This window comes from Neolamprologus multifasciatus, chromosome 12 (genome assembly GCF_963576455.1).
Source record: "Neolamprologus multifasciatus chromosome 12, fNeoMul1.2, whole genome shotgun sequence".
Taxonomy (NCBI): domain Eukaryota; kingdom Metazoa; phylum Chordata; class Actinopteri; order Cichliformes; family Cichlidae; genus Neolamprologus; species Neolamprologus multifasciatus.
In genome coordinates this window covers 19,897,066-19,909,309 of record NC_140450.1, presented here as the reverse complement: position 1 = coordinate 19,909,309, position 12,244 = coordinate 19,897,066, and the positions used below count along the sequence as shown (strand labels likewise).

At 40.4% G+C, this 12,244-nt stretch overlaps 1 long non-coding RNA gene across 1 annotated transcript; it reads left to right on the top strand.

The window, feature by feature from the left end:
* Positions 1 to 4,624: 4,624 nt before the first annotated feature.
* Positions 4,625 to 11,692, top strand: LOC146506879 (uncharacterized). The gene is made up of 3 exons (XR_014877349.1): positions 4,625 to 6,924; positions 7,472 to 7,538; positions 7,645 to 11,692. It is a non-coding gene; the product is annotated as an uncharacterized LOC146506879 (long non-coding RNA).
* Positions 11,693 to 12,244: the final 552 nt, after the last annotated feature.

Below are 12,244 nucleotides of genomic sequence, written 5' to 3'. Positions count from 1 at the left end.
AATCTCACTATTTAGACTCCATCTCACACACACACACACACACACGCCTCCCTCTCAATCCTCCTAATAAGCCTCCTCTTGTCTCCTGTAATTTGGCAGATGAGTCTATTATATGATACAGTCATATTTTATTAATGGACCCCCATAGTGAACACATACACCCCTTAGTGGATGAGATTATGTGGCGCACGGGGAGCGGTGTCTCAGTTTTAAAAAATTATTTCAACTCCTCTGTTAGTTTTCATCTGCGTCGCCCGTCTGCTGCGTTGTTAGTGTTGGGCTGGAAGGCAGAACCACAGGCATTTCTGCTGAAGCTGGCACTGTTCCTCCACACTTCATTACACTTCCATCAGCCCCGTGATAGCATGGAACAGTGCAAGCTTCAAAAGGCCGAAAACAGCAAAATAAAATATAACATTCAATTATTAACTTTAACATTTCTTGGATTTTAAAAAAAAGAGAAAGAAGATTTTTGTTCCATGTCTCTGTCTCTCGTTGTCTCTCCCACTTCTGCAGAGCTGTGCAGATAATTCATACCATATGTTTCAACAGTGCCAGGCAATTCGAGCAACAGTGGTGAAGCACGCTCATCCAAGGCAAATTTTCTCCAAAGCTATATTGCTTCAATGATATATTGTCTTACAAATTTGGGAGTGCATCAACTTTTCCTCTATGTGACTAAGTTCATTTAGAGTCTATGGCCACACAGAAGGCCTCTGTGTAAGTGTGCTTTGCACCAAATTGTAGTGTCATCAACCAAAGTCATGAGAAAATATTTTCTTGATATTCTTGATATATCAAATTAAACATTTCTAGAATTCAGAATTTGGCTCAAATGCTATCAAATGTTGGTGATATTTTTAGTAGTTTATTATATACAGTTGCTAAAAAGCCAATACAGAAAGAAGTGAATCTGAGAGCATTTGCATTACAGCATGCATGCATGCAATCTGCACTCTGAACGTTTTTTTCCTTCTTTCTCATTTTTTTTGGGGTGGTTGTCTAGTCCTGTTGGAAGTTATGAATAGATTAAGGTCTTTATCAGGCACTCATTCCCTTCTTCTGAGATAAAGACAGGCCTGCAGTGGCTTGTCTTCTGCAAACAATGACAAGGATAAGCCATCTGATTGCTAAATTCCCAGGAAACGGTAAACCACATCTCAGCAACAATATCTGTTTGTATGTTTGTGCGTGTAATGTTATCTGACTAAACCGTCACTTTTGTGAACGCAGCTGTGCAGATTTTCACGTGTGCATCTCACATGTGAGAGTTCTTATAAAGAAGAGTGAAGCTCTGAGGTGTCAGGAGTTACATGCTGAGAACAGGCATATGATTAAAGTCACTGGACTGGAACTGAGTGGCTGCTCATTAAATGCATGGGACAATGTTTGGTTACGTACCGACATATAGAAACATTTTCAGGCAGTCATTAGATAAAAACACCTGTGCAGACGCTTCAGTCTGTCAACACAAGAGTCTGTGACAGAGAAGGATAGTTGAAAACAAGAGCTCTAGTCATTTTGATTTCTAGGCGAGATTTGGATATTATGTCCCCCTAACATTTGGATTTATAGTTCACAGAGTATCAGTATCACCACTGTGGGAATCCCCATTACTGTTGAGCTACTGACACAGTAACTCATACAAAATTCAGACTTGCACATACCAATATTATCCGCATTATAAGTTATCACAGAGTGGATTATATTACACTAATGCTAGTGGAGAACGTCAGAAACCTGGTTACTCATATGTTAATCCTCCTAGCAGTGTTAGCAACTGAACTGCAGATCAAAAAGCTTTAAATAACTCCAGGATATTTCAGAACCAGTTCCCCGCAGACACTTTTCCTTCAGTCTGTCTGCATTAGCTGGTTATTGTAGTGTAACAATGTGTGGTATGCACAGGTTGTCAGCGGCAGACTTTCAAATGTCAGATTTATTAATCCCTAAGGAAATTACGTCTGTATGTATGATTAATGACAAAATACCTTCTCTCCCGTTTAATGCCCCTCCAGCTGGCGATGCCCTAGGTGGCTGTCTAGTTAGCCTATAACAAAAAGTAGCCGCACAGGGCAACATTAATGTGCAAGCAATCACACAACATGAAAATCATCCAATGCATCCAATGTTTATGGCTATTTCTGCTCTTTTTCAGAGATTCTGGTTTTTAAGAAATGCATAGACTTTCCATAAAAGGATGCACATGCACAGGATGATAGCATATGAATCAATGAAGGTAAAATACATTTCATAAATAAGAAGAAAACATTTAACTCAGACAATCCGGAGCACACACTTCCTGGATAGGCTGTTGTTATGTTTAAACCACAAGGGCATGTGTCAGATAATTAGACTGAAAATAATCTTAAAGGAAGAGCATGGTTTAAAGCTCCAGACAAAAAACCCTCTAAACACTGAAGAACTCAGACTGCCCAGACTTCTGCTCATCCCACAGTCCAGAATGAATGGGTGCTTTAGTGGGTGGCTCTGAGTCAGAGGATAGAGTGGTTTGTCTACCAATAAGAAGGTCGTGGTTCAATCCTCGGTTTCTCTAGTCTGCATGTAGAAGTGTCCTTGGGCGAAATAATGAACCCCAAGTTTCCCCCAATGCAATCATCTTAGTGTGAGTGCATGAAATGCTTCAAGACATAGAATAAACCACACTATGAATATATGTTTGGATTGGTGAATGTGGCTAGTGGTTAAAAAAAAAAAGCCCTCTGAGTGCTCAGTTAGAGTAGAAAACATCTGTATAAGTACCAGCTCACTTACCATTCAGCCCCAAAATCAAAATTTTATGGTCCAAACATGTTTTTGAGACAAAAGATGTTTTGATTTCAGGCATGAGGCCGTCACCTGATAGCAGTCACCTCTGACCACCACAACCAGCTGCTTCTTATACACATGTGTAGGTTTCATCTGTGGTTATCTAATGTTTCAAACATCCAGTTATCATCTGCAAACTGGAGCTATCGAGGGAATGTGTATAAATCATTAACCAAAAAATAAGCAGAATGTTGGTTTTCCTGTAAGAAAATCTCAAAAGAAACTGAATATCGAATCAAAAAGCAGGTGTATATATTTATTGTATAGCTCCACTCACTCTCTTTCACTGATGACTCTCTAATGAAAGCGCTCTGCTGCAGTCCCAGCTGAATTGCAGCAAATTCTGCGACTGTGTTATTAATTAGGAAGTTGAACGACTCCTCTAGCCTGGCTCTGATGCAGTTCATTGAAAGCTAGTGGTAACAGCCACCTGTCAGTCAAAGCTGCAGAGGACCTGATTAAGCACAAGATTAAGCCTAAACTACATTTAAACAGTTGTTTTAATGGGGAAAATTAGCAGCAGAGACCAAGACCTGCTTTTTTTTTTTTGCTGTAAACTTAACAGTGGAGTCTCACCTGTGGAGCCAGCCTCAAGTGGCCCCTCAAGGAAGTGCAGTTTCTGACAGTTTTGCACTACCTTATTATTTTTCACCTTGGAAATTATGATGTGGGAATGAATTGTACAACTTTTGTTCCTCAATCCTGCAAAACCAGTTCTCACTGACTTTTTGGAGGATGGAAAGGAGGTCAAGGGGTTGGAAATATATGAGTGACACTGCTATAGAAAACAGTAGGTCCAGACTGACCTTTACTACCCCAATCTGTGTAACCAGAGGTGTTTTTCCTCCCTCTTTGCCTGTTGCAGTTCCAGCCCTCCCGGGCACATTACATAACAACACTATTATTTTTCCATCCCCTGCCTCACTCTGTCTGACTGACATAGCGGGAGGAATATAGATCCAAACAAGGCAATGATAATGACTCGCTCCTTTCTTTTGATCACACTATTTGTCACATGCTCTGCTTTCTGCCTTTCTCTACTTTCTGCTATACCAAACTTTCCTTGTCTTGGTCTCATCTCTCTCATCTGTCCCACCACAAGTTGGTATGCCTTTGCACCCAATGTGGTAACGTTGCTTTCCATTAGTTCATTTCCCTTGCTTTGAGAATGCACTTGCACGCTGTGTGTACGTGTGTGTATGGACTGTCTGTGTGCATGCATGCACACATGTGCGTGTGTCTCCAGAGTCTCAGAAAAGTATTATTGTAAACATATCATTTGATGGGGAGAGTGGTTCAGGTTGTTGGCCGGCTGCCCTGCTTTCATTTGGAACAGAGCTGCCAACATCTGGACTGTGTCAACACTCACTGACAGTGTTTGTGCATACGCAAGTGTGTGTGTGTCTGCGTGTGTACTGGGGTCCCTGCATCAGCCCCAGAGCTGTCAGGCATTGGATGGGGAACAGATTTGCTGAGATTAATCAAAGGTGTAGCATTAATAAAAGGAACCCTCTGTCTCCATGCCTCCAAGCGGCCATTTTAAGAGCCTGGGAGAGTAGCCTTACATCCTCCAGGATGAGCAGCAGTCACAAGCAGCTTGTGCTTTTATCCCAAACAGGTAAAATATAAGATATAAATGTGAACACTCCGGAGGTGAATGCGATCTTTTGTTTATTTGTGGTTATTCTTTGGTGCTCCCTCTAGATAGTATGCTGTATTTCTTCTGGTGCCAAATGTGAAAGAAACCAAACTTTGTGGCCTCCAGCCCCCCCCCCCCCCCCCCCCCCCCACCACACACACACACGAAAATTCATCTGCAACACAAGCGTCATGTATTGTTTGTTATTTATATGGTAAAAACATGCACAACCTCCCTCAATGATTTATTTAAATATAGGTCAGGATGTGCAGCCAATGCACACAGACTCATTTCTCCTCTCTGAACGTTATCTCTGGCAAATGTTTTTTTTTTATGCTTGTGTTCATTGTGTTCTGCATGCATGTGCTTCTATATGTGTCCCCTGAATATGTGTGCATATAGAGTGTGAGAAAAGCTGCTAATCTCCTCCACAGCTGAGGCGAAAATCTCTGTCCAGCCTTCAGTCTGGGCTGCTGGCTCTGGCTAGCCATCTGATCTGTCCTCACTGGGCTGAAGATATTTGGGTGAAGCGAGCACTGATGTTATTCCTGAGCTCTGGTTAGAGCTGGGCTGGGATGTATTTGGGTTGGCTGGCTGAGGGATGAAGCCTGTTTGCCTACCGGGGCCGAAGACTCTGCAGGGGGCCCTGCCTAATCTGCTGCACCATCCGACAGCTTAATTAGTGTTTCACTGCTGCACTCACTTACAGTCTGCACACACACATTTCCTCCTTTTCCACACACACACACACACACACACACACACACACACACACACACACACACACACACACACTAGGGCATAGCTCATTAGTCTAATAAAGAGCCATTAGAAGGTTAAATGTGGGTCTCATTAAAGATTAGTCATTTACTACCATGCATAATAAGACTCTCTTGTGTGATTGTGTGATTCTGATAACTGCTCGTATTGCTGTGAAAGTGAAGACCACAGTCAATGTTAATTTACCATGCCATAGCCTGGGATTTGGCTCGTCTCCTGCTGAGAGTATAAACACCATGAGAAATGGATCCAGTCACTTCCAGTCAGTGTCTGAGGGCTTAAATGTCATTACATGATGGTGTCTTTATGTTGCGGCAATGCTCTACACACTGTAAATTGTTTGAGATGATTTTGACGAGCAGTGATCCAAGGAGCTTAAAGAGGAAGAAGCTTGAGAAGGATAAGCTGTATGAAGAGGGGTCTAGATTAGCTTGAATGGATTTGGAAGCCCTTGTGGTAGCTCGCACTAAAGGCTGTATTGAAATGTCAGAGATAATAATTTTAGTTCTCTTGTTCCTGAACATCCAAGTCCTAATACCGCTGCCATCTGTTTGAGAGCAGAGAGGAGGACATCCATCAGCGCAAGAGAGCAAGAAAAAGAAATGTAGAGAAAGCCGCACAGATTCATCGTTGCTCTTTCCAGCCCTCATCAAGCTTATCTGATCCAAATGGCGCTTTTGTCTTAACTTGGACTCTAATAACATTATAGTCTTGGTCACGGCCACATAAAAAACAGATGAGCATGAGGCATAAAGGGGAAAAATCAGTTTTCAAGAAGGAATTAAAATATTGGAGCTGCCAATGTTTAGACTTAGTGGATAAAGCCCCCAGGCAACTGGGGATGGAGGGGGAGAGAGCAAGAAGCTGTGAGAATGTCAAACAGCAGACGGCTTTACTGACTCAAGACTTGGATTAGCCATCTGAAGCCTTGTTTTAGGAGTTACAGTATCAGTGAACAGCCCGTGACTAACCTTCAGTGTAAGACAAAGTGTTAGCTGCATATCAATTAGAGAGATTTTCTTTGTAGACTCTAGAACTGAAAATGAGCTGTTAAACTGGCAGACAGATTTACTTTTCCACCTTTTATTTCTTCTTCTTTGCCTTCCAAGTAAGAAAAAAAAAAGAAAGACGTGTTCGCACTTGTAAAGCCTCCTGCTCCCTGTGACACTGACTTTGAAAATGCTTATGTCACACAGCTAAAGTAGAGAAGACGCGACTGTCGGCTGCTCCCGTATTCACAAGAGGTCACCACAGCGGTGGCAGTTTTTACACTGGATCCCCTTCGTGATGTGGCCCCAATGAGATTTGTGTCTCCTCCCAGGACTGAACCAGGGACCCTCTGCTTTTAAGGCAAATTTTGCTGTATTTGCTTTAATTTGTAGTTTCATTACTTGATATACATTGCAAAGCTTTTCTATATGTCTTAACAATCAGCTCATTGATCACACCTGTCCAGTCCATCCCTTCAAAAAGGGAAAGTAAGCGACAAACAGCAGAGGGAACAGATGGGCAGGGTTGCAACCACGGAAGGAAGGAAGGAAGGTGGGAAGGAACTAAAAAAAATGATCCCAGGGCTCACAAGTCATGGAACCGCATCCTCTGGAATGAGCTACTGGCACAACAGAGAGGCTGGATCCAGGGTAGCTTGCACCTTGCAGCAACGAGAGCAACAACCAGTGATCAAAGTTTCTGCTGAGACTGTTGTAGCTGTTTATTTAGTTTTTGCCTGCCAGTTTTTTTGTTTTTTTTTTTAGAGTTGTAGTTTAGCGCCTTTTAATTGAATACATTTGATCCCACTGTATATTTTATTTGGAATAACTAGTTTATTTGGAATACTTGGTAACCATCCCCGACCTTTACCCGATCAAAAAGGGACTGTCGCTTCTTTTTTACACCTACAAATACAAAAAACCCAAAACCACAAACAAAGAAAAAAAACCCCTGTCCTTTAACTGGAAATGCCAAAGTGTCATCCTGAGAGCAATAAGGGGGAGCTGTTCAAGGCTGTGATGTTCTGAGTAATACAGTATTCAGCGATTTAATATTAGTTTCATTTTGGCAACCCATCTGTCTGCGTGCACGACGAGCTAATTTAACACTGTTATAACTGTTTGGAAACAAGCCCACACGAAAAGCAGGCTGATTTTTCCGTGTTTCTGTTTTTTTAAAATACAAATTGAAATGTCTGTCACCTCTTAATTAATTTTAATCGATTATTTGCAGCATTTTGGAGCAGTGCCATTGTTAACACGGATCTTCTTCGACTGTTCGCCATGTTTGTTTTCTTTATGTCGTAGCATTCGCTGAGTGCGTGAGTGTGATGTGTGCGGATAAATTATTTTGACTGACACGATTCACTTGCAGGCAAACTTGCTAATTTACTGTCTCTCAAACAGATGTCACATCACGCCTCCTGCAGTCAGATCGTCGCGAGCGTATATCACATCTGCCCATATGTGCTTACATCGACTGTCAGAGAGTCTTTGTCGCTGGGAGTTTGACGTCTCCAGCTGACTTTCAACAACTCACAAGAGACTCATTACAACAGCATATAAAAAAGTTTTAATCATCAGCTAACTGTTTTCTGTCTCTATTAAACACAGACTATGTTCCTATTACTGAAGTGAGCTACTGGCCTAATATCATTCCCTTCATAATGCAGACGCTGGTTATCTGCACCTTAGGGGGAGATGAATTGCCTGGAAAGTCTCTGCTGCAAAGATACATCTCTAACAGAATTATTTTGGCCCCTCAATCCTGCAGGCGGTATGACTGCATTTTATTTATGTTACTCACCTTCAGCAGTGAGCACAGGAAGGAATCTGCTCGTTACTGAGAGGAACAGGTCATTATTGCAATCTCACAAAGGATTTTTCACATTGAGCAACCGAGCATGTCACAGTTCCTAACATATATTGTCACAAACTACCGAGATCTAATGTTTATGGTGCACAACTCCCTCGAAAAGTGTGTGAATGTGTGTGTGTGTCTGTGTGTGTCTGAATAATATGAAAAGTTGGTTTGGCCAGGCGCCATGCAGCTGGAAGCCATCATAGAACCAATTACTTTCTGTCTTTTGCTCTCCTTTGCTCGGCCTCTTTCTCTTCTTTCTTTGCTTTGTCGTCCTCTTGATCTCTTCCTTCTGCTCCCATTTTCTCCGTCTGTCTGATTTTAATTCTTCTGCGTAGTCTTAACTCTCATCCTCCTCGCCCCGACAGATTTAACCCCTCCAGCACCACCAAAGCATACTTCCACTCATGCTTTTGTTTTACTTTTAATCCTTTCTTGCATGACGACTACTTCACCTTCCTCACTGTTAGCTTAAATGCACTTTCTTTATGTGTGATTCTCCTCCTGAAATGCAAAATGTTTGTGAGTCGCATGCTCCGCCAACACAGCAGACAAATTTACAGTAACATGTCGGAGCTGCAGCTCATGCCATGACGAAGGGCGTCAAGAGTGTAAACACTGATTACAGATTGTGGACTAAATGAATCGGAGGTGGGGGAGGGGGGCAGTGAAGGATGGAGGAAGTGAGAGACTTAACAGTGTAAACAAATGAGGAGTGTAATGAGGATAAAGTACTGCTGTGAACAAGCGAGCCTTTGTTTTCCCTTATACCTGCGGCTCTCCCTCGCTCTCCGGCTGTTGAACACACACACACACACACACACAAACAAATGGCTGGATCATGTCTGGCTTTCTGGGAACTGCAGTTTATTAAATGTTAAAGAAAGCGAACAGCATCCAGAATAATGTTTGTTTTGTTTTTGTTTAAATGGAAACACCAAAGTACTGGTCAGAGATTTTTGGAACAACAGATGAATTCATCCAGTCATCCAAAAGTCATTTATAATTCATGTTGCATGGCTGTAGATACAGATATTTTGTGGCAGAATGCAGATTTAGTTTACTTTAACATGCTATTTTGTGTTTATTATTCGCTTAACCAGTCTGAGCGCCCATAGCCTTTGTTTTTTCTTGAATTTAATTGTTCTGCAGTGTAAAACAATATGCACACACTTACAGTACAACCTTGCACAAGCTTTCTCATAACTCCAGTGTGCACACAGCTTTGGGTTTAAAGTACACAAAATATCTGCATAAGTGTTTTTCAGACTTTTTCTGGAGTGAAAACCCATTTCCATCAGAAGACAGAGTTATTGAGGTGTCCACCCCACCCCCAAATTAAGTGTCTACAAATGCTCTCATAGCTTGTGCACTGTGCGGTGATACAACACTGAAGTTGTGTTCTTGACAGAGAAGGGCTGGAGGTTTTTTATACGAAGTGTTGTCAAGTTTAAGTCAGTGCTAACTGCTTCATTCATTGCTTGTTTGCGGTCAGGTATAGTACTTTTAGCCTCAAGGCTTGTCTATGTATGATGCCACACATCAGCACAGCTAGCTCAGACCATTGCAATTCTAAGTCTAAAATGGCAACACACTGCTCACCCAACTGTGCATTTTAGTAAAAGGTCAGCAAAGCAGAATATTCGTGGTAATCTTTCATAATCTAATCTGCCCTTAAACAACATATGTTTCTCAGACAATATCTGTGGTCACATCAAATTGTAGAGAAAAACACCACACAGCAGTATCAGTGGTATCTGATCTGCTCTACCATTCCCACATAGATAATAAACAAGCCTTGAATGATTTCTGCAGGACTCATATTTGACCAGACATTTTTCACGGTGTATGTTATGTTTTGCAAGATTCTCAATAATCTGAAAAGCAAAATGTTTTTCTTTCTCAATCTATTTCCACATATTCTTTTTTTTTTTGTATTTTACTGTCAGCATTTTAGGATTTTGAGGAGTCATTTTGGTCATTAACCATAAAACTATAAATCAAGTAATTTATGCCATCATTTAAAAAAAACTATTTTCTGCAATTAATTGCAAATTAACTTGTTTTAACACCCTTTCCTTGACCTTCTGGCTTTATCTCAGGCTCCCAAGTTAACTCTCAACATCAAGCCACGGATCATTAGGACTATAATATAACAGCTTTCTTCAAGTAAGAACTCATTCCCTTGCAATTCCTCAAACTATTGAGTTAATCAATAAATACAACAGTCATGCACCTAAGGCTTACTGTCACATGATGGCGCTGAAGGTGTGTTACAGGTGTGTAGGGGAGCAGGTCTCTGATACTGGAGGGTTTTAGTGACAACAGCTCTAAAATTAAGATAGAGACTCTACACTCTATGAGAAGTTATAGCATGTTGTGTATATGTTACTAATGCATGCAATTAAAATGAGAAATATCTGTGCTGCAGGAGAAATCCGGTAATGCCGTTTTTAAAAACAGTCCATGCACGAGGTATCAGAGCTGATTTTTGTGCAACATGACTTTATAAAAGAAAGGACGACTTACCTGCAACCAGTGGTGGCGGTGACTTTTACAGAAATGCAGGTAGAGATAATAACTACTATAGCTGAATAAATACTTACTATATTACCAAAGAATAATTATTATTAGCTAAACATGACAAAGTAGTGGAGGAATGTTTTCAAACCATTCCTTTAGAAAAAGAAGCAATAAAGCATTAGGAGAACACCTCCCTACACATGAAACTGAATTATGAAAAGTTAAAATAATTATAATCCAGAAAAATGTTCCCCATTAGTGGTAAATAGATTAATATTACTGCTGCATAACTTTAGGGTTGAGCTCATTTATTTAAATATAAATTTACTATATAATTTAATACTATAATTTAGATTTTGTTAAATGTCCAGCATTATATTCTATAAATCATATGCCTGTGCTGTCCAGTGAGGAACATATATCTAGTAAAAAATAGTTGTTTGTAAGTTTAGAAAGACAGACCTATATTTGATTTTTTAAAGGTATATTAAAATGTGTTTATTTAAAAAAAAAACAACTGCTGGTTAAACTTATTACATTCAGACATTCTCACAGATGCTAATTTGAAATTGTTGGCTAAGCCTACACCTGTTCAACTTGCCTGTTTTATTAGATGGGACAAGGTCAGAGCTGCTGTCCCCACGCTGTCATGGTTATAATTATCCTTGTTGATGGCCAAGCACGTTAGCAAAAGGAAAACTCATCTGTTATAATGTTAAATCATTGAAGCTTGTTTAGTTGCTAATGGTAGCAGAGTTTCCATATTAGGCGCAGATTGTAACTGATCTCAGAGCAGCAAAAGTTGAGCCAGTGGCAGCTTGCCTCACCCTCCGGTTTTCCCTGGCTGTGCACGCTTTAAGTACGCATTTTAAGTGCGATTACGTCACCGCCACGTTACGACGGCTGTCCCAATTCGAAGTGTACTTCAAATGCATAAGGTGAAAGAAGTCTCATTTAAAATTCTACATAAATGTTATCCAGCCAGTCACTACATGGTAAAATTTAAAAGGGACATAAATACTAATTGTACTTTCTGTGGGGATCATCCAGAAACTGTGACACATCTTTTTTGGTACTGTTCTCTTACACAGAGATTCTGGAAAGGAATTTAGCAGGTTTGTTATTGTCCATATTTTAAGGGAGTTTTCTTTACGATGGGAAAATGTTTTATTCTGTTTCTTTAAGTTCCCCAAGAAGTATGATAAATGTTTTTTATGATAAATTTGTTAATACTTTTAGCTAATTTTTTTATCCATAAATGTAAGTTTACTAACAAAACACCATACTTCTGTCATTTTTTTAAGGATGTGGAAATGTACATACAATCAATATCAGACTCCACCAACAAAAAGGCTCTCAAAACAATATATGTATGTGAATTTTTGCGTGTATTCTTATAATTGTTACTTTTTTCTTTTACCCCTGGCTTTTTGTGTTCATCTGTTCATCTGTTCGTATGTTGTATACTCATTGTTTGTTAAATAAAGTTAAAAAAGAAAAAAAGAAAAAAGTGTACTTCAAATGCGTACTCCAAATGCGCCGGATATTTCCCCAAATATCAAGCGTGGTCTGGTGCACGCTTTGTGGTCCCATATATCCCACAATTCATAGCGCGGCGGTGGA